Consider the following 24,374-nt stretch of genomic DNA (forward strand, 5'->3'; position numbering starts at 1 on the left):
AAGGGAGGGGACCCAGCAAGAACATGAGTGCTGGGGATGTGGCATGCCTCAGGTCCTGGGTTGGATTCCCAGCATCACACATATAAAAAATAAAAAAATTAAAAAAAAATTCAGGGAGAGCAAAATCAAGTCACTATGACAAAAATAGGACATGCTCCATGGCAATTACAAGGGACTGTTAACACTCTTCATTCTCTTTGGCAATGCCCAATTAAGGTGAATTTCTCAAAGTAAATAACATAATGATGTTCTATGAAAGATCTGTGAAAACAGAATGAGGTGCATCATAGATGCCTAATAATGATTGATAGGTTGCTGGACTGTCTTTTTGTGTTTTACAGGAGTCCCTTTCTATCTTCATTTTGTTTTGCCTGGCTTCAGTTACTTGCAGTCAATAACAGATCAAAAATGTGAAGTGGAAAATTCCAGAAATAAATAATTCAGAAGTTTTTTAAGTTGCATGCTGTTCGAGTAGCATGATAAAGTTCCAAAACCTCCACTCCATCCTGCCCGAGACTTATATCATCCCTTTGTCCAGCTTTTCCACACTGTATTTGTTACCCACCCGTTAGTTATTTAATAGCTGTGTTGGGTATCAGTATCACAGTTATCAACCAAGCTGTGTATCATACCCTAGACTGTTGTATTGAAGTAACCCTTCTTTTACTTAATAATAACCCCAAAGTGCAAGCTTAGTGATGCTGGCAATTCAGTATTCCAAGGATAGGCCAGAAAGTATACAAACCATTTTGTATCATCTCATGTCAACACAAAAAGAATGGTGAGTCCAGTACAGCAAGATATTCTGAGTGAGAGAGAGAGAGACCAAATTCACATAAGTTTTATTATAGTTCATAGTTATAATTGCCCCACTTTATTGTTAATTATTGTTAAATTCTTACTTTATTTATAAATTGAACTTTATAGAATCCACTAAGGGTCTCAGCATATATCCCCTGTGGACAAAAGGGAGCTCATACAATTCTGAGATTGTAGAAGTTATATGGTAGTCCTCCTCTGAAAAACATTTACTCCTTTGATACCCAGTTTCAATATTTTCTTGTTTTTATTGCTGGTATTGTTATTGCATTCTACTATAAAACACACCTGGCAGTTACATCTTTCTTTGTTTTATTTTTTTGTCCATATCATTGCTAATTTTTTTTACAAAAAAAAAAATCATTTTATTATCTCATAGGATTATTAAAAACAAATACAAGATATAGTCAATACTTTAAGCTGAAAAGAATGAGACACAATATAGACCCCAAACGCTCCTAATACATTAAAAAATACGACAAAGGTAAAACTTTCTGGAAATCATTTTAAAATTGTGATGAAAGCAAACCTCAAATGCACACTTAGGTCTCTCTCCTGATGTTGCTTACCTATCTATAGTTTAGTCAACAGAAGAGTGACCTTTAAAAATGATATTTGAAAGGAGAAGTACAAATTAACCACTGTGTGGTCATCCGAGGCCGATGTGCAGCCAGCAGCGTACACCCACACACTCTCCACCACCGCAGGAGACAAACACGGTGGAGGCTCCTCAAGCTCTGCCTTTGGTCACTCTGGGGACAAGTTCTATTAACAGCTTTGCCTTCTGCATGATGTTGGGTTGTGAGTACTGAACGCCGACTTGTCTCTAGTGAAGGGTTTTAGTATGTCAACATTCTAATTAGCATCCACATGGAAGGTGCCTGTTATTGTTGGCTTCATTGCCTCTGTAATCCTGACAAACCATTCAATTGAAGAGCACTGTTGATGTAGTGTATAGCAGCCTGTGGCTTTCTTTGAAAGGGTATATTAGAGCTGGATCCAGATTACAAATGTTTAACCTGGCAAACAGCACGATGACCTCTAAAACAAATATTGTGTCATTAATATAGCAGAGTCCACAGATGGGATTGGCAACCTGAAATGTGCTGTCTGTAAACATTTTCAAATTATATTTGAGGTCCTTAATTAACCCCATTAGGCTTACAGATTGAAGTAACCACCCAATCACGACACAAGAACAATCGAATAAAGACAGACATATAGTTGTTCTTCCTGTATTACAAATTCCCTCAGTTCTATAGTTCTGTTCAGATTTAATGTTATTTTAAATTTATCTCTTTTTTATCCATAAGGTGACAAATTTTTAACATGTCAGAAAAAAAAGAAATCATGAATGATTGAACCCATTCGTTGGGTTGTAACTTTTGAGTTGGAAATTACTTTAAAGGTGATCAATGCAAGTCCCTCAATTTACAGATGGAAAAATTGAGATCTAAAGTAACTATGTGGCCCAAATATAAGTTGAAATGAACAAACACAATTGCACTATTATGTTCAATAAATCGTCTACATATGAATTAAAATTTTTGTGTCATGGATTTTAAATCTATAGGTTAGAATTTTCTTTCCAGCAATGAATATAAACTGGTTAGTATTTTAACATGGTGCTATCTAAAATTGTTCCACAGAAATGTTACTATTGTTGTGAAAACAAGGGATGTTGCACTGTAGTTTAATGATCTATAGACATATACATGTTGTTTGTTTTACATTGCTTTTTTTTTTTTAAATCTGAGACTGATACGCTAGGTGTATTGATGATCTGTATACATGTTTCCCTCACTATGGTAAAGATCTTTAAGAACACCCCCTGTTTTATGTAGTAGCTGTCCATTTGCATAACATGGCCTGGTTACTGCTCCCATGTTTCATCTCCTGGACTGTCCAGTGTTGGCTGCTCTACACTGGTTGTAGTTTCCTAGCTGACTTCAACTATACCCCAGCATGTGGAGTGGTTTCTTCTCTTGCCTTCCTTTCTTGTTTGTAATTTATGACCCACTTTCTTTCCCGAGTCAGCAGCTCTGCCTTTCTCTTGCCCTCCATTAGTCATAAATGTCTACATGGACAAAATTTTGTTGTAGAGGGCTTTGCTCCAACAATGTATATAATGTATCACACTTTGAACTCTTCTCACCCGCAATTCATTCCTGTGCCTTCTAGCAATTAGTCTCAAAATAAAACACTAAATGAGAAAAATCAGAAAAAGTAAGTCTTGGGTGGGGGGTTAGAGAGACCAGGAGATTGTCTTATAGGAAATACATTTTTTAAAGTCTCATCCCCTGAATCCTTCTCTACATATCTAACCTTTTGGATCTCATACTGCTTCAACTATTTTGAGTCAAAGTGAACCACAGTCATGTAAACATATTGCTTCACATATTGTTGAAAAGGCAGAAGTTGGGAGAGTGTATTCCATAAATATAAAAGCTTCTTTAGCTTCCCTCGGTATCGGCTTCTCAGTATCTGAGTAGAGCAAAATAAACAGCCAGAAGCTCAAAACCAAACAAGTGAATAGAAAAGAAAAGAAATCCCGACTCTAAGTAGTTCTTCATTTAGAAGTAGAGGAAGAAATACAATTGACACCCAAGAGTCAGATATGCACGCAACGTTGTCACAGGAGCAAAGGAATCCAAGATCTTAAAGAGAATGACAATAAGCCAAAAATTGGATTGTAAAGTTAGCTACAAGGAAAAAGGGAAAAGGATATTTCATGTATCTAGAGTAGTATGTGAGTCACGGAGAAGCATGGCATATATATTTCAAGCAGGTACATTTTTCTAAAGGTGAGTGCATTATGGAAGACTGAGGGGTCAGGGATGGAGAAGTGGGTACCACCAGAATACCTGGAAGGCAATGTTAAGCAGTTTGCATTATTACCTGAGGGCAAGGAAAACCTTTTTAAACCTTTCCAATTAGAGATTTTCTGATTTACAAAATATTTTACTCAATCATGCTGGGAAAAGTTAGCATTATACTCTCCATTAAGTAATTTGATAAAACCATCACTTTTAGCATTTGATTTGACTTTAAAATTATTTCATCATCCAAGTATTGTGGGTCATTGTTTTGGTATCGGTTGGGGGTTGCCATCTGATTTATTATCATTATACATAAATGTGGCCCAGATATATCTGAGGGTTTCCCTGCTTTTTAAGGTCTTTGTAGGTATACTCACATGACTGCCACTTCCAGGACCTATGAAAGACTAAATCTTCTTCTCCTGAAGATTCCTGAGAATTCCTGGGGTTCAGGAATTTGTTCCTATAGAGTGATTCTACAAAGGTCTTGCATTGCTCCCAGTGGCTGTACAAGGTCAAATCTTCATGTTGTTGTTCAACAATCATGTCCTTTTCCATTCTTGTGGTCTCACTGTTGTACAGAGAAGCTGTCCAGGTACTGTATGGACACAGCATCCCTTGATGGCTAATAGAACATTTACTTGTCTCGTAAGAAAGTTTTCAGGTTTAAGTTCAAATAAAATAAAGATTCATAGATATAAACTGTAGACCAAGAGCTCATTGGAGTCCTCAGTTCTTTTTCAGCAGGTGAAGGCTCACAGAATGAGAAAAGTTGAGAACCACATTCTTAACAAGGTGTTTTTCCAAAGCAAGAAAATTTTGTGTGGTGTAGATCTTATAGTGTGCATGTTTCCATCAACATCAATATATTATATATTAACTTTGAATAGGAGTAACTAGTGCAGAGGGGGCCATACTCATGTTTCTGCTTTAGAAAGTTAGTGGAAAGAGATGAGTGCAAATATTCTAGGAGTCCAGTCAGGAGGCTCTTTTGTAAACCAGGGGAAAGTGGATGAAGCAGTATGTGTGTGATTGCAGTACAGGGGCGAGGTGTGGCACTCCACAATTTTACTGTCTTCATATTAACGGACAAGAGGACAAGGAGGTAAAGTAAGCAGTAGCCCAAGGAGAACTTGAACTGGCTCTTTTTGTTCCAAGTCTTTACTTTTCTCCTGGACCAGAACCCATCAGGACCTTGTTGTCCTTGAGAAAGTACATTGGTTGTTGACATAGGAAGCCTCCTTCTCTTTCTTTTTACTGTCCAAATAAGAGTTATTAGCCATGGTCATGACTGAAGCTCTTTGGTTTTGCATGCACCATCGTCTTAAGACTTCTGTGACTCTGTATCTCTATTTTCTCTCACCACAGTTCGTGTCTGCCCTTTGAGAACAATCCTTGCACAAGAAAACATGAACAAGTGTGGCCTTGTTCAGCACAATTCTGAAGGAGTGCTAATTATGAGGTCTGGCACCTCTCGCCACTGGAAAGTCACCTCCAAATATTAGTTTGTGGTTTCTTGGTTAGAGTAGTTCTCTGTAGTGATCTGGAAACTTTTGATTCGACTTGGACTTTATGAAGGAAACAAAAGATACTAAGTGATTTCCATAGGATAGTTAGGGTTTGTCGCCCCTTCTTTTCTTTGTGGAGGGATATCTTCCACTGAAGTCTTCATTATTCAGCCCTTGTTTTCATTTTTCCACATAATTATTTCATTTCTTATGTTCCCTTGAATTAGTACTATTAAAGGAAAAACTCTACTGCTGTGTGCTTGCCACATTTATTGAACTATGGTAAAAAGATTTCCAAAATTATAATGGCTTCACCAACTTTTAGTTAATAACATTCTAAAACGCAGTTTAATATTTTTTTGGAAATAGATACTTCTAAAAGATCACAAAGGTCAAATCAGGATTGAAGAGAAAAAGAAACATGTTTACATTTTTATTCTTTCTTAGTGTATAAATAATAGAATAGACTATTATTTCCAAGACATACAAATATACATGTATATACATCGAGAACTCACCATATTTCTCAGCATTAATAACTGTGGAAAATATATAATCATCAACAGTGGAAAGAAAGGGAGCTAGTTTAAATCGAGGCAAAAACAAAGAAAATGGGAAAATTCAAAGAGTTTTATGTCCTTATTACAATCTTATCTATAATGCCCAACCAGACCCCTATATGTTACCAGAAAAATTAAAAGACTAAAACACAGATGTAGTTTTTTACATAAAAGTAAAAAGCATTTATCATTTTTACAGTTCACCCTCCATTTCAAGAGTTTTTGATAATTTTCCAGAAACTTCTTCAGATAGAATACATTTTTGTTTTGGTATTATCACATTTTACCTCGGGTTTAATTGTTCACAGTCCAACTACTCTTGTCCCCAAAGAGGGCAGTTCTTCATTAACTTTTTGTGAAATCTAATTTCCTGTGAATACTACCCCCAGAGTCAAAATTGAAGACATATGCCAGAAATGCTATAGTTTATAACAAAATCCTTCTGGTCCAAGAGTGTAGTAGAACCTCAGAAATGTTACCAGATAGCATAATGGACACTTTACATATCCTTAGGCTGAACCATGTGCTAATGTTATACAAACATTATTAAATTCTCTTAGAATTTGTCTAAGATAGCAGAGGGGGCATACTGAAGAGAAATTAAAGGTGAACTTAGATATCTCATCACAACCTATACATATACATAATAATAATTACACAGTAATAAGATGGTCTCAAACATTGCAATGATTCCTACCAAATTTTGAGACACATATTTTAAAGTTAAAAAACTTAATAAAACAAATCTCCCAGCTTTGTCTAGGGACATGGTCCATAGAAGTTGGATCACCGCAGTCTGAGCTACATACACAGTACTGACTATGTGGGAACATGACTATGTGGGGCAGAGGAATTAAGATCACACTCACCACTGTGGAGCAAGCTATATATTTAATTGTTGATATATATTTTTTTCTGTCCCTGCACTCCAAAATGACAACACTGTGACAAGGACCTTATCTCCTTGCTCACTGCTGGAGATAGCTCCTGGCCCATAAATGTTTTATAATTATTTCTTAAGATAAACACAGATTGATTTTGCACTTAGTAGTTTAAGTTCTTCACTTCTCCAACTTCTTTTTATTGTCAATGCTTATGGTTTATTTTCGTTAAGACTGTAAGTGCACACCGGAAGCAATAAGTAGTGACTTGCTTAGTGAATTTACTACTTGGATCTGCCATTAGTAAGTTCACTATATTGGTCATGAGGAATATTCCCTGGAGAAGCTGGTGAGGGTGCCTGGGCCATGACCCTTTCCTTAAAGTATGTGAAAAATTATGTCTCCCTCCTCACAAAGGGTCCTCTGTGTGATCATGGACTTCCTGTGACTGTGTTTCTCACTGTGATGATCTCCCATGAACCTTGTTCTCCATGACAAGGCCCCATGGGCCTCGCTAAGCTCTGGAATTTTCTTCCATTTTTAAATTTGAGACTGAAATCTCTTCCTTCTATTCTCTCTTCCAATTCTATTACTTCTCTAAATGTTAGCTTCAAGCTCTCTTCAGGAAGCCTATTCTGATAGCTTCAGTGTAGATCATTTTCATCATTTTTTATGGCCCATTGAACTGAACTTTACCTTAAATGGTATTTTCTCCTTTCCACCATATTATTTATGTGTATTTCTACTATTCCACTAGAATCTTTGAGGGGAAAGTCTGCTTTTATCTTGGTAGGCGAGCAATATCTGTGTTTTCATGGCATTTGGATTCCGGGGCAGGGGGGTTATATGTTAATAGATTAATAAATTAATGAGCAAGAAATATAACAGTTATTGATCAGTGCTGCACAGAGAATGGAATAAGGTGGCAGGATAAAGGGTAATTGGTTACAATTGACAGAATGGGGACATTTGAGCTGAGATCTGAGTGGCATGAATTAATGGTCTCTCCCTGCAGAGAGCATTCTAAGCAGTGGGATCCTTCTTCTCATAGGAGACTTTCCACAGGGAAAAGTGGTCAGTGACCTTGGTGGTCAGTGAAGTGAGAAAAAGCAGTCAGTGCTGTGGGGTGCCTCATGTGAGGGGGGAGGTGGGATAATGTGAAAGGTGAGCAACCAGACTATGCAGGATGGTGTAAACCAAGAGAAGGGGTTTTGTTTGGATTTTGTTCTAGGAAAAAAGGGCTATCTGAGGGGCCAAAGTAGGGAAAGGATCACATTTATTAAGATGTGGGGTTTTTTTTCTTAAATTTCCTTCCTTCCCTCCCTCCTCTCTCCTTCCCTCCCTTCTCTTCCTCACTTTGTTTCTGGTAACTTCTGTAATTTGCCAAATGGGGCTGAAGGGAGTACAAAGAGTAGGAAAATAAATGGCACTGAATCCCTGCCTCCAGCCCATAATAATGACAAGTTCCCCGCAGTGGCTCACAGTATCCTGTGTGTTTATATATTAAGGTTTTTACTACCTCAGGAAACAAATAAATGCGTTAATTTTTCCATAGGGCTTGTTTTTATTTCAATCATCACTATTTTCTCTTTTACTTTAACATCCTTTCCACAAATCTCTCTCTCCTACCCATTTTCTGAGATCCTTCAGTTCAGCTGTTATTCCCTCCTTCCACTCTGGCCCCTTCAAAGGGACTTAATTAGTTCCATATTTTCATTAGAAGTCCTTTTCAGAGGTAGGGATTATAAAGGAAAAAAAAAAAGAACACAAACACCGTACATGGTTAATATGCTTCATTCTGTCTGGGGCCTTGCTAGGAAAGCTTCTAGTTTGATGCTCTCATCCTAATTGTAATCTTCAACAACTAACAAGTCAATGCCCTCTGAGATAACAGTAGCTAAAGGGGTGTAACTATAAAAATGACCAGGGAATTAAGTGATTCAAGGAAGTTCTATGTTAAAAGCAATTAACCTAAGAGGAATTCATCTTAATCCACCATCACCTATGGTGCACCTATTGTGTGCTGGGCATCATATTCAAAATGATCATGTGTATGTTTATAAGTTTAATTTTCATGTTTGCTTTCTTCTAAGTATCAGTTTTTTAGAAAACGTTTAACATCTGGTTATCATCACCTACAGAGGACATTCTGTCTTACAATTCATATAGATAAATGTAAAGCACACACACATACACATACACACACACACACAAACAAACATACACTCCTTTAAAAAAGAAAAAAGTTGAAAGTGAGTGCTATTAAAGGGATACCCAGAGAGAGAATGAAAGAATTTGAAATGTAGGAAACATTTCTTTTTTAGAAATACTTCTTGAATCAAATTTCCGTGATACTTGGTAGAGGTTGAAGATTGAAGTCTTCAGCCTTTCAGGTAAGAGTTTATCAGGTGTCCACAGGTTAAGCAGTGGTGGCTGAGGTTTTGTCAAGGAGAAGTGGTAGATGACTGAATTCACCAGCCATGTGGCTACCACCCAGAGGCTGCTAGGAGCTCAGGAAGCAGGTGCACAAAATTTGCCAACATAGCTCACAGGCAACCAGCAGGGAAGAACATCACCCATGCCAGGAAGGAGACAGCTGTCTGAATCAGAGGCCAAGAGAAACATCTGGACTTCAATTCAACCCAAGCTAAAGTCCCTGACTGAGGTCACCAAACTGAGAGAAGAGGGTGTGGCAGCAGGAGAGTTCGTTCAGCAGCAGAGTCTAGATGCCCTGGTCTCTTCTCCTGACAGGAAAACTTGAAATAGTCGAAGGGGTCAAGAGATAAGAGGAACAATTAGAGAGGTCTGTGTAGCCACTACAAGTTGGGGGCACAGAACCCAGTCCAAGCCAACAGGACAGTATGGTCCTCCTTAGTATGAATCATGAAGAAAAATAACAACTGGTGCTCTTATAGGTCATCTGGGACTGAATCTTTGTCACTACAGCTACCTTCTAGGGATATTTGCTTTAGAAATAGACTGTTGCAAGAGTCCTTTCAGCAGTGAGAAGGTGGCCCACATATTGGGTTAGATCTGATCTACACTGAGACATCTGGATAGAGATCTGCCTTCATCCAGATAGTCATTATCATCCGCAGATGGGCAGGACTGCAGCACACGGAGGTGCAATATTCGAGGTACTAATGGGTTGTTGTAGAATATAATCAAGTAACCAAAAGGGATATTATTATTATCTAAATAGGATGCTTGAGGTGGAAAGAGGTTCAGGACCAGGACTAGACCTTGGAGTTCCAATGGTGGGGTGGCAAATGAACAAAGGGTATGATACAGGTAACTAAAAGATTTGAAGAATGAGCCTGCCCTTTTACTACCCTAATTGGGTGACGTGGTGATTTAGAAATCACCCCTGAAAAGATTTGGTAAGTCTGATTTCATGATTTTTTTCTCCTCCTCTTCCTTCTTCCTCTTCCCCTTCCCTTCCCTTTCCCATTCCTCTTTCCCTTAGCCTACCTCTTTCCTTCCCCTTCTTCCCCCCCACAAGTACTAGAGATCTAACCCAGGGCCATTCACATGCTAGGCAAGCACTCCATCACTGAGCTACATCCCCAACCTATTTTCATTTTGCCTAGAGACAAGATCTTACCAAGTTTCTCAGACTGACCTCAAACTGGCAGTCCTCTTGCTTCAACCTCCCTAATAGGGTTAATTCTGTCTTAAACAAGAGTAAGTACACATCCCTAGCGTGCAGAGGAATGAGGAGTCTCCTTTGTATCATTTATCCTAGAATGGACTCTTTGATCCTCAAATTGAATTTCTGTGTTAACACCTGGTCTAGCAGTGACTAGGATCTGACAGTATCTCAGGGGGCGGGGGGGGCGGTGCCGTCAAAATTTTTTTTACAAACTTTAACTCATTCTTCCCAAACAGGGAATTGTTAAAACTCTCTTTATGATCACAAGAGAAATTTGAGCAGTGAAACCAACAAGGGCAGCTACTTTTTCGCACAGGAGAAAGCAAATTCTTTTTATTTTTAACATAAAGGTGAGTGTGCCAGTGTCAGTTCCTCAAAATTTCTTTAAGGTGAGATACACATACAAATAACTAGAAATAAGTATTTGTATTTTGTACATATGCATTTATAATCTTAAAAAATACCAACACTTAATGATCGCCAGCCAATTTAAGAAATAGAACACTTCTCAGAGGTATCTACGATGGTTAATGGTTTATTTCATTTGTTTATAGTTTACCATACATATACACACATATGTATGTATATATGTATGTATGTATGTATAAGCAATAAATTATTTCGCCTTGCAAAACTTTTACTCTCTATAAAGGAAATATTTAGTAGATGACCTTTTACCAATATTATGAACATTTCTATAGCTCAACACCATGAGATCTACCCATGTTGATGCCTCTAGTTGTAATCCCCTCAGTGTCACAGGTGTATTGTATTCATGGTGTGAGTACACCGTCATCTATTTATGCATTCTAGTGATGAATCTTAGGGCTCATTTCTTTTTCAAAAACATGTTATGAAGAATAATGTTTCTCTGAATACTCTCTTATGTGCTTTCTTGTGTTCCTGTGAAATATTTTCTCCTAAATGAAAAGTAAAATTTCTGGCTGCAGGGTGCATATCCCTTTGTCTTACAAAATAATGCCAGATTTTTTTCAAAGTGGTAGTCCAAATTGTATTCCCAAGAGTGGTTCATGAGTTCCCATCGCTCCACTTTCTTATCAAAACTTAATATTGACAGGTTCTTTATTACTTTTTATCATTCTATGAAGTACACAACAGTATTTCATTTGTATCCCTTATTACTCTTAGTTCCAAAATCTTTGAGTGTTTTTTATTCTGTATAAAAAGATTCTACTCTCTTTAACGTAAAAGTTTCTACATTTTATATTTAGGCTCTTGATTGCTTGATCTAGTTTTCATTTAAATTTTTACTCACCCTTTAAATTCCAGAATAAAATATATCTAACAATGAAACTTTATAATCAAACACCATGGCGATTGTTCCTCATCACACCTTCTAAACAGTGCATCAGTTATTTCTATATTATATGTGCCGAATGACATCTGGCTGGCCTAGGCTTGCTTGCTTGCTTGCAGGGACAGGGAACTCATCTATTATTCATCCATTCAACTGTTATAAATTTGTTGTTGTTTTGTATCCATTTCTCTGTAATTCTAGCAATTGACTAGATTTTTCATTTCAGGACAACCTCCCCCACCCCGCTGCTCCACCAAAAAAAAAAAAAAAAAAGGTAAATTGCAAAAATGCCTCCTATCACTACACTTTCCTGGGCCACTTTCCTTGCATCTCTGCTCCTTAGGGAAAGAGGAGTGCTTCCATTTCCCTTAAATTGGGGCTGGTTTTGTTGCTGATTTTGACAAACAGAAATCAGCAGGGGTAATGGTGTGCCAATTCTGACCCTTGGCTTCAGAGGCCTTGTGTGCTTTGGCCAACTTTCCTGGGACACCTGCCATGCCCTGAGAAGAAACCTCAGCTAGCATGCTAGAAGACTGGAGACCACCTGGAGCAGAGAGGTGTCGCCTCGGTTTTGCCCATGCTTGACCACCAACCCATAAAAGATCAGTAGCTAGGATTGTCAACACATGAAAAATTATAGTGGCAATCACCTGAAACCATAGATCCTTGCCAAGACCAATCTAAATTGACACACAGAATTGAAAACTGAAAACATAGTTGTTTTAAGCCACTGAATTTTAAAGTGGTTTGTAGCCATAGTTAACTGATATAAAGATAAATTCTCTTTCTACATGACAATCCTTACATCTGTGATACAAAAAGTATTTCAATGCTGACTTTATTCAGGAAAATACCATTTTAGTTCAATATCGTTTTCTTTCAAATTTGATTATTCTAACATGTATTCAGGTTACCATGAATGTCTTCAAAAAATATGCAATTATAACTTTGAAATTCACAAATTAACATGAAAATAAAATACCATAGATTTAGTTCACTGAGTGATGAAGTGGTAGAGCACAAACCAAATCCCAAGTCTTTGACACTAAAGTTCACACAGAAATAAAATTATCTTTACAGTTGTGCCTAAGGTTCACAGTCCTGGCTACATATTAGAATCATTTGGAGAAGTTTTTAAATTGCCAGTTCTCAGACTTCTTCCCAGGAAAATTCAACAAGCATCTCTGGGGGGGTTGTAGGCAGATAGTCTATTGATGCGATTTTGTTTATTTAAAACCCTTCAGATGATTATAATGATGAAAGCCAGAGTTATGCTCCTTTGCATTAGGCTTGACACTTACAGTGACACTGCTGATACTTATTGTGGCTTAGGTGACCCTTTAATGATTTACACTGCTGCCATCTCCAGATTCACCTTGAACCTTTTCCTCCATTCTTTCATGGATTATTAGCATTCCTTTAAAACAGCTCCAATGTTTCAAGAAACACCCAGCTGTGAGAGTATGTAGAATTTACACTAGCACCATTGATCCTGTTGATTCCACACTTGAATTTACCCCAAACTTGCTTATATAACCTCAAGTCCTTTACTTCCACAAAGCCACAGCATCCTCATGGGTGCAGTAAGTAGGGAGCTTTGTCTTATCCACGATCTCACAGTATTTTTAAGATGTAATATGATTCTAAAGATGTTCTACAATTTGATGAAACTTTTAATTGGCAATAAACTAACAGCTTACCACAGAAAGCAATCAAATAAGGATCCCCAAATCAGTGAATTTTCTGTATTTCACTGCCATCTATTGGATTTCAGCTGTATCCAAAATGTTTTCAGTTTGTCACATGCAGATCAACTCGCATTAAACAATCCCGTGGCCCTCCCTTTTCCCCTTGAGGTCACTGAACTACGTTTATTTTTTAAATTTTTTTGTTTTTGTTCTAGCTGTACGTGATAGTAGAATGTATTTTGACATTATACATACATGGAGTATAACTTACCATTATTATGTAGTTGTACATAATGTGGAGTTATGCTGGTCATGTAATCATATATGAACACACGAAATTATGTCCAATTTATTCTACTGTCTTTTTTATTCCCATCTTCCCTCCCTTGCCTCTATTCCCCTTTGTCTAATCTAAAGTACTTCTCTTCTTCCCTTTCCTCCCCTCTATTGAATCCTGTGACCTTATAAGTAAAATGAGATTTCCCTGTATCATCACATAATACTTATTCTAGTGGAATGACTAAATATCTGTTTAAAAAATATGTATAAAGATACCCAGTTTTGCTATCTATGATAGTTAATGTTCATTCACCATGAGGGGCTAAGACTAAAAGGGTATAGTTATGAAAATACCAGATAAGGATGGTATTTTATATATTTATGGTATGCCTTATAGAATATTTCAGTACAAGTAGGCAGGATCAAATGCAATGGTGCACACTTATAATCCCATCTACTTTGGAGGCTGAGGCAGGAAGATCACAAGTTCAAGACCAGTCCAGGCTCCATAGAAAGGCCCTGTCTCCACATAAAAAATAAAAAGTGCTAAAAATGTAGCTCAGTGTAGAATGTTTGCCTGGCATGCACAAGGCTCTGTATCTAATCAGTCCAGTTCCCCCAAAAGAAAAAAAAATGTAGGCAGATTTGTCAATATTGATGCTTAAGATTTTTGGTGGAAGGTGTGAATGAGAACTAGAAATGTGAGAACTAGGACTAAAATCTTGAGAAACTATTTTTTGAAAAATAAATATACTTTTCCACATGAGCTACCACTTTAATAACAGTCTTCAAACAATTTGACAGGTGTCATACAACAATAACCTGAAATCTCTGACAGAAGGCAGACAATAAAAACTTCCTCTTTACTTACTGAACATTTTTTGAAATTATAATACATTCTAAGAATAATAGGGAATTTATCTCTTTCCCAGGCAATCTCTTATATTCAACCTAAAGGAAGTCTGCCTTTTTCTTACATAAATTATTTATATATAATTTTTAAGAATTTTACACAGAGAAAAAAAAGAACATGTCCAATTAGTAAGTACCATTTGTTAACAGACTTTCTTTTCTCATTGGAATCTTTGTTTAATATCAAATGACTCTCTAAGTAGGCATTTATTTCTAACTTCTCTATCAATCTAACTTTCCATCTTTGGGGACCTATTTCTCTGGAGAACCCTGAAAGATACAGCTACTTTAATAATTAAACATATATGTAAATTTTCATGACTTTGTATTAACCAATAATTTATTAGTCATTGCATTAAGAACACCAGTAACCAAAGGAAAAAAGTGAACTATATTTGAATTAAATGACCTTTATGCACCAAAACACATATAAAGAAGTAAAAATAAAGTAAAACTACCTACAGAATAAAGACAGTTATATTTGCAAATCACATATCTGATTGGGGCTAATATTCAGAATATGTAAAGAATATTTACTTCTCCAGAAGAAAAAAACAGAAACCCTAATTTAAAAATAGCTAAAGTACCTGAATAGATATATCTCCAGATAAGATATACAAATGACCAATGTCTTGGTCCATTTTCTGTTTTCATAACTGAATGCTATATACAAGTAGTTTATAAAAAAATAAAGGTTTATTTAGCTACCCATTGTGGAGGTCCACATTTGAAGGGCCACATCTATATAGTTGGGGCCATCTCATGGTGGGGACTCTGCAAAGTCCCAAGGCAGCACAAAGCATCACATGACAAAACAGCCAGTGTGCTAACTCAAGTCTCTCTTCTCATAAAGCTGCTAATGCAATCATGAGTGCACCACCTATATAACCTCATTTAATCCTAATTGCCTCCCATACCGTTAACTTATGACTTTGGTGGCTAAATTTAAAACACTGGAATTCTGAGAGATGCATCCAGATCACAGCAGCCCATAAGGACATAAACAGATGCTCAACATCATTTGTCAACCAAGAAATGCGATGCAAACCACAGTGGATGCCTGTTCACGGCAGCTAGAATAGCTCTAATTTAAAAATGAAAAATAATAAGTGTTGGTGAAGATGTGGAGAAATCATTTCTGGTGTTAAGTACAATGGTGCAGCTGCTGTAGAAAACAGTTTGGGTGCTGGGGATGTGGCTCAAGCGGTAGCGCGCTCGCCTGGCATGCGTGCGGCCCGGGTTCGAGCCTCAGCACCACTTACAAACAAAGATGTTGTGTCCGCCGAAAACTAAAAAATAAATATTAAAAAAATTCTCTCTCTCTCTCTCTCTTTCTCTCTCTCTCTCTCTCTCTCTCTCTCTCTCTCTCTCCTCTCTCACTCTCTCTTTAAAAAAAATATTAAAAAAAAAAAAAGAAAACAGTTTGGCAGTTCCTGAAAAGTTACACACAGATTTAGCATGTTGTCAAGAAATTCCACTCCTTTGTATTGAAAACATGTATTTTATATCAATATATTTCATATATTTAATTTTCTTACATACAATTATCATAACATATTTAATTTCATATAATGTTGAAATCATATCTACACCAAAACTTATATGCAAATACTCATTGTAACATTATTCATAATACCCCAAAAGTGGAAATAACCAAAATATCCTTTAACTGCTGAATAAATAAATAAAATGTTATGTATACATATAAAGGAATATTATTCAGGAATTAGAAAAACTGAAGTACTGATGACATGCTATATCACAGATGAAATTTGAAAATCTTATATTCAGTTAAAGGGTCAGATCCTAAAGAATTGTATGATTTCATTCATATAAAATGTCTAAAGTAAGTATTATGGTGTAGATATGAGATGTCCCCCATAAGTTCATGTGGGAGACAATGCAAGAAAGGTAGAGGTAAAGTTATTGGGTTACGAGCACCTTAACCCAATCAATGCATTCATCCATTGATATGGATTAACTGGGCAGTAACTGTAGGCTGGTGGGTTGTGTCAGAAGGAGGTGAAATATCTGGGGTGTGCCTTGGAGGTTGATGTTTTGTTCCTACTGAGCATGGCTCTCTCTGCTTCCTGATTGCCAAGTCCTGAGATGCTTCTCCCTTCCATACCTTTCTGCCATGATGTTATACCTCAACTTGGGCCCAGAGCAAAGGAGTGGACCATCTGTGGACTGACACCTCTGAAACAATGAGCAACAAATAAACTTTTTCTCCTCTAAAATTGTTTCTGTCAAGTACTAAAATAGTAAGCATATTCTATTTATATGAATATTCGTGATTACCAGGAGATGGGGGAGGGGTGAACTCAGAGAGACTGATAACAATCATGGATTTCTTTTTGGGACATGAAAACTTTCTGGAATTAAATAATGGTGATGCTTGCATAACCAAGTGAATATAATACAACACACAGAATCACACATATTAAAGTGATTAATCTTGTGTTATGTGAATCTATCTCAATTTTAAGTGCAAAAATTAAAAATAAATAAATAGAAGACAGGAAAATGCAAATTGTAACAACAATGCAAACCAGTATACATCTCCCAGAATGGATAAGCAGAAGTTCAAGATTTCTGGAAACTCCTATACCTGGTTGGAGAGTAAATCTGTTCAAATCCTAGAAAATTTCTTATTTTTGAAAAATTCCAATATTGAATATATATCAGCATGGATGTATTGGCAAGAAGAGATGTCAAACATGTAATATGTGAATAAAAGCTGATTACTAAAGATACATGCAATGCAGTATACCATTTATGAAAATTTCTGTATGATGAAAATACACCGTCTACTATGTTTATATGTACATATAAGTGTATCAATAACAAAAAAAATCATAAATTGAAAACTCTGTAATGTGGAATTTCTGAAAATGAAGAAAAGGAACAGTGTTGGTGAGGATAGAAAAGGAACTTTGTAAAAACTTGTGTAACTTTTTTTTCCAAAATAAAGGAAGAAAGGTAATCTTCCTATTTTAATAAATCCATTTTAATTGCATGGTGAAGCAGTGCTATTTTCCTTCCCACTTGAACACAGTAATTTAAAATCAGAAGCAAAAGCACATGTTCACTGCTAATAAGCCTCCCCAGGCAAACTAAGGTCATGTCTTTCAATAACTTGAGCAACATCAGCTGATGAATAGAGCAGCTGTGGCCTATTCATATGAGGGAAAGCTGCTGGCAGATGTGAGAAACTGGAAGAACTCTGAAAACCACCTACATGAGTTGAATGGACAAGATAATTCCTAAGCAAGAATTTGTAAATCAAGGTAGAGATAATTGGAAAGCTGCCTCTTTGATTTTAGAAAGGAAGGTTAATATATTTGGAAAATAGGTCCAGTTGTCAATCCCATAACTCTAAATCTATTTGTCAGAATAGAGCCTTTAACAAACAGGTTCTAAATTTACCAGTTTTTTGATCTGCATCTCCCTAACTGCTAAGGATATCAAACAATTTTTCATACTTTTTGCCTCTTGTATTTCTTCTTTTGAGAAATGGTTATTCATGTCTTCTGACCATTTATTGAATGGGTTATTATTATTTTTGGTGTAAAGATTTTTGAATTCTATATATTCTGGATATTAATCCCCCATTGGAAGAGTAGCTGGCAAAGATTTTCTCCCATTCTGTGGGCTCTCTCTTCACACTCTTAATTGCTTCCTTTGCTGCGCAGAAGCTTTTTACTTTGATGCCATTCCATTTATTGATTCTTGATTTTATTTCTTGAGTTTCAGCAATCTTATTAAGAAAGTTGATGTCTATGCCAATATGTTGGAGTGTTTCTCTATGTCTTATTCCAATTATTTCACTGTTTCTTATCTAATTCCTAGGTCTTTAATCTATCTTGAGTTGATTTTTGGATTGTCTCCAGTTCTATCCATTTATTGGTAAATGTCATAAAGTCATTCTTCTTAGTTCGAAATCTGTCAAGTGACTGAGAAGCTCCGTAGCTTTCCTGCCTTATTCCAGGCCTTCTCAGTCACTGTTTCAAGTTTTACAATGTGTGGTGTGGCCCTCTGGCCACTTAGCATTTTTAAGAGCTCTTCCCTCTGCTTGCTCTGTGATAATTTTGCTAAACTTGGTCTTTGCTTGGATGTTACTCCTCATGCATCAATGCCTTAGTATAGCCTAGGAAATACTCAAAAAGGATTTGCTGAATAAATGAAAGACTGCCTATATGACTGATTGAGTCATTTTAAAAGGACACTATGTACATAAAACTCCCCTGGTGATATCATCATTTGACTATGTAAATTTGAAGTTCCATAAAGTAGGTAATAATATAATTTGCTTTATTTTTAGCCATTCTTTCCTTCCAGAAATAAAACTGTCAATTTGTATCCACATGTTTTGGTTTGGAAATGTTCTCCAAAGGCCCATGTGTTGACTGCTTGCTCTCCTTTAAGAGGTGGGGCCTCCTATAAGGAAGTCAGGTCATTTGGGTGTCCTCAGAGAAAATATTGGGACCCTGGCCCCTTCTGACTCTTTCTTTGCTTACCAGCATCATGAGGTGAGCAGCATTGCTCCACCACATATTCCCTATCATGATGTTCTGCTTCATCCAAGGCCCAAAACCAATGGGACCAACCAACCACAGGCTGAAACTCTAGAACTGTGAGAGAAAATAAGGTTTTTCTTTTATTGAGTTGATTTTTTTCAGGTATTTTGCCTCAGTGATGATCAAATTCCTGTTATTTTCTTAATATCTTTACTGTTTTGGCAGAGCTTTTGTGATGAAGAATTTTGGATTGAAAAAGTTCACCTTTACACATCATGACTTGTATTTTCCTATAATTATCCTTCATGTTAGCATTCAGTTACATTCAATATTTGTATAATAGTTTAGATGTTCAGAACATGGAAAATAGGGCAATACTGAATACTTGTGCCCAGTATATATTTGGATCTCAGTGAATATTTGCAGAATTTTAAAACACAGAATTGGGTGGATGGATTCTACCTTTGGCATTGTCCTTAAAAATAACTTCCCCAGTACATAATATTTAATGCTACTCTTACTGCCTTTATGGCATCTTTAATTCATCTATTAATATGCAATATATTTTGACACGTTATTTAAAATTGTGAATTGACCTTCCTAAAGTATTTTCTACAAATGAAAAATATTTATTGAAAAACAGATTTTTTTTTCAATTTCTTTGTGTGTGTGTGTGTGTGTGTGTGTGTGTGTGTGTGTGTGACAGAGAGGGGGGATCAAACCCAGGGCTTCATGCATGCTAAGCAAGTGCTTTACCACTGAGCTATATTCTCTGCCTGAGTTTTTCCCTGATTTATCCTTCATTTTTCATCATATAACTATGAGTGGCATCATTCTGGTACTTTATCATTACTTTAGTGTTAGTGTTTTTAAAAATATTTTTCTTCTGCTCTTTGGCATCCCTAATACACTGTTTTGAATACTATAGCTTTAGAATAAATACTGCTTGATATGACAAACTTAGCCTTGCTTTTCTCAAAACACTATTTATTATTTCACATAAATTCTAGAACTATTTTATGAAATTTAAACAAAATTATCATGAGATTTTCCTAGAAGCTGCATTAAATTTATAGTTTTATTTTTTTGGAGGGTGGGAGAATAGATCTATTTACTCCATTGAATACTTCTGTATAGGAACATATTTCTCCAATGATACAAGGTTTTCCCTATATAGTTGTATAATTTTAATGGCTTATTCCTGCAGGATTCACATAGTTCTTTTTATGTGTATCCCTAAATGTTTTCCTTATGCTATTTAACTGATATTATTGTTGTTGTATAAGAAAACTATTGTTATTTTGTATATTCATTTTGCAACTGATATACTTACCAAATTACTACTATTTCTAAAACTTTTATTTTTTATATGGGGTCATCAGTAAATAATTATTATTTTTCCTACTTTTATCAATATTTTTACTCTTTGTGCCTATATCAGATGATTGTTTTAGGTAGCATTCCTGGAATGATTATTCAAACTAGTAACAGAATGAGGAAGTCTTGGCTGGATTTTCTCAAGGAAGAAACTTCTATGCATTTACCAGACTGCAGTTTTCTTCTCCTTCTTGGAATACAACTAGATGGTATTTTCCACCCTTCTTTGCTCAAAGGATTAGAAGGGATATAGCAAAAATGATATATACATCATTTCAAAGCCTGTTCCTTAAAATCTTCCCAAGTGATCTCCCTTACTCTTTCTTTCTTCCTGACTGGGGCTTAAGACCGAATGTTCCAATTCCTCACTGGATTTCAGACCAAAAAACCAACTGTCTGACTGCTGACTCTGCACTTAGTGGAGAACTGCTGACCCAAACTACTGGGCTGAGAACTCTCATAGGGAAATGGTGTATGAGCAAATTTTATTGGGTGAGTCACAAACTTGGAGGACTGCTTGTTATAGCAATCATCACATCCTGATTATCACACTTATATTAGTGGCAATGACACTAAGTCAAACCCTGTAAACATAAATTTAGCAATTTGTTTGAAACAGGATGTTCTAAACCATCCTTTAATTCTTACTGAATTAGTAAATTTCTAAAATCAATCTGAAGATGTATTTAAAAGAGGATGTGAGGGAAAAGGCACACTCATACATTGCTGGTAGAACTGCAAATTGGTGAAGCCAATGCTGAAAGCAGTATGGAGAATCTTTGGAAAACTGGTTATGGAACCACCATTTGACCTAGCTATCCCACTTCTCAGTCTATACCCAAAGAACTTAAAAACAGCATATTACAGGGACACAGCCACATCAATGTTTAGAGCAGCACAATAGCTAAACTGTGGAACCAACTTAGATGTTCTTCAGTAGATGAATGGATAAAGAAAATGTGATATATATACACAATGGAATATTATTCAGCATTAAAAGAGAATAAAATCATGGTATTTGCAGGTAAATGAATGGAGTTGGAGAATATAATGCTAAGTGAAGTTAGTCAATCCTAAAAAATCAAATGCCAGATGTCTTCTCTGATTTAAGGGTGCTGATTCATAATGTGGTGGGATGGGGCATGGGAGGATTAGATGAACTCCAGATGGGGAAAAAGGGAGGGAGGAGAAGGGAGGAGGCATGGGAATAGGAAATACGGTGGAATGAGATGGACATCATTACCCTAAGTATATGAGTGAAGACATGAATGATGGGACTCTACTTTGTGTTCAACCAGAGATATAAAAAATTCTGCTCTATATATGTAATATGAATGTAATGCATTCTGCTGTCATATATAACAAATTAAAATTAAACAAATGAAAAAAATCAAGATTACCATATAATTTCTTTCAAGTATTTTATTTTATGATTAATTATATGCAAATATTGCCTAATGTTCAATCATTCTGGGATATTAGAATAAAAATTCCCTGACCATTCTGAACAATTATTTTAATGTATTGCTAAATTCAATTTGCCATATTTCATTTTGAAATTGAAGTCTCAACTTGTCATATACTTTGACCTGATTGAGGATTTTTTTGCCGATTTTAAATAGTTTTATTTAAGACACTGCATTTTCCATTTGCAATGCAGTGCTTATAAAGTACAATGTTATTTCCTTTACCTGTGTATCCATTCTATATGCAAGTATTGAGAATGCCCAGTAATTTGCTATAGAAGCAACTTTAAATTTGCTACAAATTTGGGCCCTTCCATATTTCACTGTGTGGAATAATGCAACATCTGTACTTGGGCTGACTTTATCAACCTCTTCAATAGTGGGCCCAGAGGAAGTACCACCAGAGAGGTGACCCTCCAAGCTTTCCTCCTGGCATGCTTCCTGCACTCTGGAACAGCTTGGCGATGCTGGGGTTGCAGACCTTCTCCAGCTCTTTCTGCTGATGTTTAATTCTTCCTTCTCTGCAGTCTGATTCTTATCCAGCCAGTCAATGATTTCATTACATTTGTCAAAATCTTGTATTTGTCTTCATCATTTATCTTGCCTTGAAGTTTCTCATCTTCAACAGTCACTTCCATGTTGAATGCATAAGACTCCAGCGAATTCTTGGATGACATATTGTCCCTCTGCTTTTTGTCTTCAGCTTTGTACTTTTAAGCTTCCTAAGCCAGGTTCTCAATGTCCTCCTTGCCGGAACAATCTCTGTCATTAGTGATGGTAATCTTATTCTTTTTTCCTGTACTCTTATCTATGGCAGAGATATTGAGGATGCCATTGTCATCAATATCAAAAGTGACTTGAATCTGAGGAACACCAAGGGGTGCAGGAGATGTGCCTGTGAGTTCAAACTTGCCAAGCAGGTTGTTATCCTTGGTCATGGCATGCTCACCTTTATATATCTGAATGAGCACACCAGGCTGGTTATCAGAGTAGGTTGTGAAGCTCTGTGTCTCCTCGGTAGGAATGGTGGTATTGCACTTAATAAGGACAATCACGACTCCACCAGAAGTTTCAGTACCAAGGGAAAGAGGAGTGACATCCAAGAGCAGCAAATCTTGAACATTTTTAGGCTTATGTTCAGATAAAATGGCTACCTGGACAGCTGCACCATAAGCAACAGCATCATCAGGGTTGATGCTCTTATTCCATTCTTTTCCATTGACAAAGTCCTACAGAAGCTTCTGAATCAGGGGGGGGGGGGATATGAGTAGAACCACCCACCAGTACAATATCATGGATATGTAACTTGTCTAACCTGGCATTTCAAAGAGATTTTTCTACAGGATCAAGGGTGCCACGGAACAGGATTCAACTCTTCAAATCAAGCACAGGTAATGGAGGTGTAGAAGTTGATTCCTTCATAAAGAGAATCAATCTCAGTACTAGCCTGTTTGCAGGAAGAGAGCGTATGCTTAGCTGATTCACATGCAGTATGGAGAAGTTGGACAGCTCTTTTGTTTTCACGGATGTCCTTATTATGCTTTCGCTTGAACTCAGAGATAAACATTGACCACACAGTTATCAAAATCTTCTCCATCTAAGTGGGTGTCTCCAGCTGTGGATTTGACCTCAATAGTGAAGATTGACACATCAAAAGTGCCACCTCCTAAGTAAAAATTAGCACATTTTTTTCAACTCAACCTTTTTGTCTAAATCATAAGCAATAACAGTGGCAGTTGGCTAATTATCCTAAGTACATTGAGACCAGCAATCACTCCAGCATCTTTGGTTGACTGATGCTGAGAGTCCCTGAAGTAAGCTGGCACTGTGACCACAGCAGTGGTAACAGTAGGCCGGTGGTAAAGGTAGGCCTCTTCAATTTCCCTCATCTTTGTCCCAACCATGAAAGATACCTCCTCTAGATAGAAACTTTTTGTCTCACCCTTGTATTCTACTTGGACTTTGGGCCTGCCTGCATCATCCACCACCAGTGCTTCAAATTAGACAGGACAACAGCATCATTAAATCTCTGTCTTATCAGACATTTGGCATCAAAAACTATGTTGGTGGGGTACATGCAACCTGATTCTTTGCAGCATCACTGATCAATAATTCTGTGTCAGTGAAGGTGACATAGCATGGGATAGTTGGGTTCCCCGATTGTTGGTAATTATCTCCACTTTTCCATGCTGGAAGACATCCACACAAGAGTAGGTGGTGCCAAGATCAATGCCGACTGCAGGTCCCTTAGACATGGTTCCATATCTGTAGGCCAGAATATAATTTCAAAAAAAAAACACACAAATCTCAAAAGCTGCCCCCATACTCAATGATCTGACCTATTGTTTTTAAAATTTCACTTTTCCTTGGTGTTCTTCCTTCACTATATATTTAAAGGTATTTCTATAATATTTTCTCAGAGTTATATTTGCTTTTTATAATCCATTTTTCCCCAAGGACACTTTATTATAAATATTCTACTTCTTTTGTCAGTTTTGGACATTCATGATTCCTCTGAAAATTATCTATTTTGTGATTAGTATATTTATTCATAAATTCTATTGCTTTCTTGCTT

General features: G+C 36.6%; 1 pseudogene; it reads right to left on the bottom strand.

Moving 5' to 3' along the window:
* Positions 1 to 11,925: 11,925 nt before the first annotated feature.
* On the bottom strand, positions 11,926 to 24,065 carry LOC143381938 (heat shock cognate 71 kDa protein pseudogene; annotated as a pseudogene).
* Positions 24,066 to 24,374: the final 309 nt, after the last annotated feature.

The sequence above is a fragment of the Callospermophilus lateralis genome, chromosome 16 (genome assembly GCF_048772815.1).
Source record: "Callospermophilus lateralis isolate mCalLat2 chromosome 16, mCalLat2.hap1, whole genome shotgun sequence".
NCBI classification, from domain to species: Eukaryota; Metazoa; Chordata; class Mammalia; order Rodentia; family Sciuridae; genus Callospermophilus; species Callospermophilus lateralis.